Raw genomic sequence first — 8,251 nt, 5'->3', positions numbered from 1 at the left:
TAGAGTTCATACTAGAATAACACCTTAAGACACAAATCAACCAAAACCCTAATGTCACCTAGATACTCCATTGTCACCTCAAGTATCCGTGGGCATGATTATATGATATGCATCACACAATCTCAGATTCATCTATTCAACCAACACAAAGTACTTCAAAGAGTGCCCCAAAGTTTCTACCGGAGAGTCAAGACAAAAATGTGTGCCAACCCCTATGCATAGGTTCATGGGCGGAACCCGCAAGTTGATCACCAAAACATACATCAAGTGGCACGTGATATCCCATTGTCACCATAGATAAGCACGGCAAGACATACATCAAGTGTTCTCAAATCATTAAAGACTCAATATGATAAGATAACTTCAAGAGGAAAACTCAATTCATCACAAGAGAGTAGAGGGGGGAGAAACATCATAAGATCCAACTATAATAGCAAAGCTCGCGATACATCAAGATCATGCCAGAGAGAGAACACGAGAGAGAGAGATCAAACACATAGCTACTGGTACATACCCTCAGCCCCGAGGGTGAACTACTCCCTCCTCGTCATGGAGAGCGCCGGGATGATGAAGATGACCACGGTGAGGGATTCCCCCTCCAGTAGGGTGCCGGAACGGGCTCTCGAGAGGTTTTTCGTGGCTACAGAGGCTTCGCGGCGGAGGAACTCCCGATCTATCTTCGTATTCGATGGTTTTAGGGTATATGGGAATATATAGGCGAAAGAAGTCGGTCGGGGGAGCAACGAGGGGCCCACGAGACAGGGGGGCGCCCAGGGGGATGGGTGCGCCCTCCTATCTCCTGGCCTCCTCGAAGCTTCCCTTGCTTGTACTCCAAGTCTCCCGGATCATGTTCGTTCCAAAAATCATGCACCCGAAGTTTCATTCCGTTTGGACTCTGTTTGATATTCCTTTTCTTCGAAATACTGAAACAGACAATAAAACAGCAATATGGGCTGGGCCTCCGGTTAATAGGTTAGTCCCAAAAGTAATGTAAAAGTGTATAATAAAGCCCATAAACATTCAAAACAGATAATAAAATAGCATGAATGCTTCATAAATTATAGATATGTTGGAGACGTATCAGCATCCCCAAGCTTAATTCCTGCTCGTCCTCGAGTAGGTAAATGATAAAAGAAAGAATTTATGAAGTGTGAATGCTAGTAGGTGCACAAGTTTGATCAATGATAATTTCAATCACCTTTTCTAGCATGATTATATGTCATAATAGTAGTTCATCTCATAAAACTTCTCACGAACAAATAACAAGCAATTCACATGTTAAAGCATAGACTATAAACTTTCTGGAAAGCTAGCAAACTTCATTCTCAGTCATCAAACAATTGCAATTCATCTTATTTTCAGGAAGGGTCTATGTCAGAGCTTTGATTTAGCAAACTCCACATACTCAACTAGCATATAGTCTTCTACAATTACTAACACTCACGCAATACTAATGGTTATGGAGTTCCAATCGGACACTGAGAAAGATAGGGGCTTATAGTGTTTCTTCCCAACGTATTCACCTTTGGGTGATGTCAACAATAATAGTTCATGCTAACTTACATCCAATTGGATATATATATCAGGATCTTTCCAACACGAGGTGCTTGCCAAAGGATAAAATGAAAAAGGGAAAGGTGAAGATCACCTTGACTCTTGCATAAAGTAAAAGACATAAAGTAAAAGATAGGCCCTTCGCAGAGGGAAGCAGAGGTTGTCATGCGCTTTTATGGTTGGATGCACAAAATCTGAATGCAAAAGAACGTCACCTTATATTGCCACTTGTATATTGACCTTTATTATGCAGTCCCTCGCTTTTATTGCTTCCATAACAAGATTGTATAAAGCTTATTTTCTTCACACTAATAAATCATACATATTTAGAGAGCAATTTTTATTGCTTCCACCGATGACAACTTACTTGAAGGATCTTACTCAATCCATAGGCAGGTATGGTGGACTCTCATGGCAAAAACTGGGTTTAAGGATATTTGGAAGCACAAGTAGTATCTCTACTTGGTGCAAGGAATTTTGGCTAGCATGAGGGGGAAAGGCAAGCTTAACATGTTTGAATGATCCATGACAATATACTTTAACTGAGATGTGAGAAAACATAACCCATTACGTTGTCTTCCTTGTCCAAGATCATCTCTTTAGCATGTCATACTTAATGAGGCTCACAATTATAAAAGATGTCTAGGATAGTATATTTATATGTGGAATCTCTCTTCCCTCAATATTCTTTCATGAATTGTTCAAATGACCAATACAATGCTTGCCAACCTTCAATAAATTTACAACCTCTACTTCTTAGATGTGAAGTCATTACTCCCCATGGGATAAGCAAATGAAACATATACAATTTTAGATTTATGACATTCAACTCATTCAACCATTTACTCATAGGATATAAGTGAAGCACACGAGTAAATGACAAACTACTCCAAAAAATATATAAGTGAAGATCAATGAGTAGCTAAATAATTGTGTAACTATGTGAAGACTCTCTCTCCTTTAGCAATTTCAGATCTTGCTCTTGTATTCAAACAACAAGCAAAACAAAATAAAATGACATTGCAAGGATAGCACAACTCATGTGAAGAAGCAAAAACTTAGGCTCAACCGATACTAACCGATAGTTGTTGAAGAAGAAAGGTGGGATGCCTCATGGGGCACCCCCAAGCTTAGATGCTTGAGATTTCTTGAAATATTATCTTGTGGTGCCTTGGGCATCCCCAAGCTTGAACTTTTGTGTCTCCTTAATTCCTCTCATATCATGGTCTCTCTATTTCTCAAAAACTTCATCCACATAAAACTCAACAAGAACTCATGAGATAAGTTAGTATAAACCAATGCAAAAACCTTATAATTTTTTATTGTAACAAATCACTAAAATTATTATTCAACATTGCTTACTAAATGCCTCTGCATATTTAATACTCCTATCCTCAAATAAAATCATTAAACAAGCAAACATATGCAAACAATGCAAGCATAACAGCAATCTGCCAAAACAGTATAGTCTGTAAAGAATGCAAGATTCATCATACTTCCCTAACTCCAAAAATTATGAGAAAAATACTACGCTGTAGAAGATTTATCAGAGCTCATCTATAATACCTAAATAGTTCATCCCCACTAACTTATTTCTCTTAACATGCAGCCTATCCACCTCAGCAGTTCCACCACATCATCAACTCTGCCACGTCATGTGTTCCATTTCTGGCGTACTGTGATGTGCGGCATGTACGAGGATGGCCTGCTAGCCCATTGGCCCATCTGCTAATGGCACACGTCGGGGTCAATCGCCCAGTGCTCATCTTCACCGCTTCTCCTCCCGACTCTCAATCTCCCCACCACAAATGCGCGCATGAAACGGATTGGGGCAGGCGAGCGATCGTATCCTTCATCACAATGGAGGTGTAGAAGAAACTGGTGGAGACCTCCAGCAACTGTCCTCCCTTTAAATAATGTTCTGCAGAAATTTGTGCCGGCGCCTCTGCTTGTGATCTGCAAGGTGCCCGTCTGTCTTCTTCCCCATGCTATTTTCCAAAACAACCTGATGGATTTTCTTCTTCCTCACCATTTTCTCCATTCCCTTCGTCACCACCACAGCTGGGACGTGCTTCTTCTCCAGATTCATTATTTTCTCTACCGATAAGTCAACGCGAGTTGAATCTCCCCACCACCGTCGTCGCTCATCTCCTTCCGGTGCAACGCGTGTCAGACGGGGCAGATTAGAGCCCTCGCCGCCACCATCGTGTTGCCGCGGACGCATGCTCGGAGAATCTGAATGCCTCTACAGGTACACCTTCCTCCCTTATAAGCTTCTCACTCCTACAGCTTTTTAATCCCCAATTGATGGACTCTTGCTTCCTGCCGTTCATTTTTTTCATGTACAAGAATCGAAGGTGGTTGGATTTAATAGGAGGAAGCAAACTGGTACTGGAATTCCTAGACATGTGTTTCTGAGGGAGGCAGGGCAAATGATCTAGATTAAGTGGTTAACTGATGATATTCTGTCAACATCCCCTTCCTGAGGTAGATATAAGTTCCTTTTGGAATAGGTTCTGAATGTGCCTGCTCTTCCGTAAAAAAAAACACTCCTTAATAACTGAATTATATTTTTTTCCGAAAAGGAACTGAATAATATTTGTTCTTCAAATTTGAAGGGGCTCCTACTAATTTGTATCTATTCTTTTCTTTTCCCTTGAATTTATAGCTTATTGCATACTCTTTTGTTACAAACAGTTTACAGGTAATTGGATGGTGTTCTGGGAGTTAGAAAATGAAATAGGTGGAATGATTAATGCTACAAACATATTGGCGCCATAATTTTCTTCTTACCAGCTGAAGCTAAATAAAAGTAGTCTTACTTTGCCGGTAACTGCTATCAACTGAAGCTTATTCTGCATGATTTATGAGCATGGGCAACATTGATCTCTCTATATATGACTCCTGAACTTTTGTCCACATTTAGTTTACAGGCAAAGCTTTACCGACACATCACTGTTCCTGGATACATAATGCCCTCTATACTTCCATATTTAGTTTACAGGCAAAGCTTTACAACCATTGGTTTTGTTGCTTTTGTACATTCTTCATTATCTTTACCAGATTGCAGATTTGCACTGAATTAGCAAAAGTAAAAAAAATGCAGGCAAAGTGCTCTCACGATTGTTTATTTGGTCAGTACTAGATGGTTTGATGAGTTATATCATTGCCTTTTATTTTGAATGACAAACGTAATTGATAATTCATGCATGATGTACATACATGTTTTACTACCCAGTTATGATGCAATAGTGACAAAGCTTTTTGATCCATCACTCTCTCAAGTAGTGACCATCAGGATTATACATATCACAATAGGCATGCCTCTTTTATCATTCCATCACTATATCAGGTATATCTTTTCCTCCAAAGGGTTACAAATATTTTGACCTACACATCTTAAGTTTATGCTGGAAATATATCTTCCAATGCTAACTGTAGTTAAAGTTGAAAATCGAGGATGTATTTTTATATTTAACACCATCTCAAATCATGAGAACCTTAAGATTTGCTTAGTAAATTGCATTGTCAATGACGGTGTTTATTTGGTAGTTATATCCATAACACATTTTGGCTTATTTTTTCACATATTATTTTGCCATGCCAAGAACTATATAACTCATGCAGAGATGTTTGTAAACGTACTACATCTGGTGTCTGCTTTCTCATCATAAAAGGAAGAAGAGGCTAAGGTATCCTTTTTGGTGGCACAAATTTGGTTCATGTCAATAAGAAAAAACTTCGCACCTTAATTTAACTTTTGCAATATATCATCTTTGTGACCTCCAGTTTCTTACGTTTTTTATGCTACTTGCAATTGTTCCTCCATTATATAATTCCTTATAAATATCTTTTCATCAATCACAAACCATCACGTGTTGTTCACCGGTGTTTAATGTAGGTCGTATGTAATCCCTTCCAACACTAGATCAGGCTAACTACGTCTATTTTCCACACAAAAAGGCTAGCTATGTACATGTCGATCTACATTTATTAGGTTGATTTATTATAAAATAAACCTTTACTTGACAACCAACACACTTTTTTCACCTATATAGGTTAAGGAGATATATCTGGCCACCTCGCCTGGATGTTTTTCTGCAAATATGTTATATAGTACATACACTCTATGATTGCCTCCTTTTTTCCTTATCTCCCATACTTCCTAGGGATTTAGTATGTTGTATATATATTGAACAAGAGCACTGATGAATTGACTTGATGAGTTTTGGTTTAGACATATGGCATTCCAAACCATTTTCACACTGTTAACTATGCTATGATGATTACCCATTCTGTAAATGATTTTCATTGCCTGACGACTGTTCATATCCATCCAGCCCCACATATTTAATACTGCTATTTTGTTTTTGTCCAAGGTTGAGCTTTGGGGAGTGAACACAAGTATTGTAATTTTTTGATTGGGGACCTTCAGTGTGGTATCTCTGCTTTGATTACTTCTCAGTTAATCCTTCATAAGCCATTTTAGCTTTAAAGATTAAAATTTGTAGCTTATGTGCCTTTACTTTTAGTGGTACTCTATGAATAATCTCTTCCCATGGATGTAAACTCCAAGTTAGCCATTAACACATGGTTCTAGCAATATGGAGTGTTTGGTCGACCAATTCAATGATTTTGGTGTTATATTGTAATGCAAGTTTTACTCTAATACGTGCAATACTCATTCTTATGTACGTCGTGCATTGTACATCATGGCAAGCAAAGTAAAAAAAAATGATGATCTCCTTCATTGTACATCGTGTCAAGCAAAGTAATTTTTTTTGGATGATCTCCTTCATAACATTTTTTCCATTTACTATGTCGCATATTGTTAAGTGTGTTACCAAGGCATGACGTACTATCCTTTTTTCATACATTGAGCCTTTTCATGTCTACCCAAATACAACTTTTGTCTCATATTGTTGAAAAAAAATTACTACTACAAGTTTCCGCAGCAACGCGCGGGGTTTCATCTAGTTATGCAAAAAGTTTCAACACTATACCATTCTCTGACTTTTCTAGGGAATTTTTGCAACAGCGGTAAACTTTTTGTTTTCAAATAGCAACATGTATAGTAGCAAAATAAGCATGGCAAAGGCTATCCTTGGCATTATTATTAAAAATAAAGATGCAAAACATTATTCTAAATAACAGCACGCAAATACTAACAAAAGAAAATGACGCTCCAAGCAAAACACATATCATGTGGTGAATAAAAATATAGCTCCAAGTAAAGTTACCGATGAACGAAGACGAAAGAGGGGATGCCTTCCGGGGCATCCCCAAGCTTAGGATCTTGGTCGTCCTTGAATATTACCTTGGGGTGCCTTGGGCATACCCAAGCTTAGGATCTTGGTCGTCCTTGAATATTACCTTGGGGTGCCTTGGGCATCCCCAAGCTTAGGCTCTTGCCACTCTTTATTCCATAGTCCATCGAATCTTTACCCAAAACTTAAAAATCTCACAACAGAAAACTCGTAAGCTCCGTTAGTATAAGAAAATAAAACCACCACTTAGGTAATGTAATGAACTCATTCTAAATTCATATTGGTGTAATAGCTACTGTATTCAAACTTATCTATGGTTCATACCCTCCGATACTACTCATAGATTCATCAAAATAAGCAAACAACACGTAGAAAACAGAATCTATCAAAAACAGAACAGTCTATAGTAATCTGTATCAACCATATTCTTCTGGAACTCCTAAAATCCTACCAAATTAGGAACTCCTAAGAAATTTGTTTACCAATCTAGATAAAAAAGAATCATATCAGAATCACGTTTCTGTGAATTAAAACAACTAATTTACTGGGTGCAAAATTTTATGATTCTCAGCAGGATCAACACAACTATCACCTTAAGCTATCCTAAAGGTCTCACTTGGCACTTTATTGAAACAAAAGCTATAAAACATGATTACTACAGTAGCATAATCATGTGAACACACAAAAACAGTAAGGATAAATATTGGGTTGTCTCCCAACAGCGCTTTTCTTTAATGCCTTTCTAGCTAGGCATGATGATGACAATGATGCTCACATAAAAGATAAGGATTGAAACATAACGGGAGCATCAAGAAGCATATGACTAGCACATTTAAGTCTAACCCACTTCCTATGCATAGGGATTTTGTGAGCAAACAACTTATGAAAACAATGATCAACTAGCATAGGAAGGTAAAACAAGCATAACTTCAAGACTTAAAAGCACATAGAGAGGAAACTTGACATTATTGCAATTCCTACAAGCATATGTTCCGCCCCCATAATAATTTTAAGCAGCATAATGAATGAATTCAACAATATAACCAGCACCTAAAGCATTCTTTTCATGATCTACAAGCATAGAAAATTTACTACTCTCCACATAAGCAAATCTCTTCTCATGAATAATAGTGGGAGCAAACTCAACAAAATAATTATCATGTGAAGCATAATCCAATTGAAAACTAAAACCATGATGACAAGTTTCAAGGTTATCATTATTCTTAATAGCATACAAGTCATCACAATAATCATCATAGATAGCAACTTTGTTCTCATAATCAATTGGAACCTCTTCCGAGATAGTGGATTCTTCACTAAATAAAGTCCTAACCTCTCCAAATCCACTTTCATCAATATAATCATCATAAATAGGAGGCATGCTTTCATCATGATAAATATTCTCATCAAAACTTGGGGGACTAAACATA

General features: G+C 37.7%; 1 long non-coding RNA gene across 1 annotated transcript; it reads left to right on the top strand.

Moving 5' to 3' along the window:
* Positions 1-3,297: 3,297 nt before the first annotated feature.
* LOC123069904 (uncharacterized) lies at positions 3,298-6,198 on the top strand. The gene is made up of 4 exons (XR_006433183.1): positions 3,298-3,517; positions 3,616-3,805; positions 3,904-4,041; positions 4,252-6,198. It is a non-coding gene; the product is annotated as an uncharacterized lncRNA (long non-coding RNA).
* Positions 6,199-8,251: the final 2,053 nt, after the last annotated feature.

Source organism: Triticum aestivum, chromosome 3B (assembly GCF_018294505.1).
Source record: "Triticum aestivum cultivar Chinese Spring chromosome 3B, IWGSC CS RefSeq v2.1, whole genome shotgun sequence".
In the NCBI taxonomy this organism is placed as follows: Eukaryota; Viridiplantae; Streptophyta; class Magnoliopsida; order Poales; family Poaceae; genus Triticum; species Triticum aestivum.
Note: the sequence above shows the minus strand (reverse complement) of the source record. Positions and strands in the feature narration are given on the sequence as shown.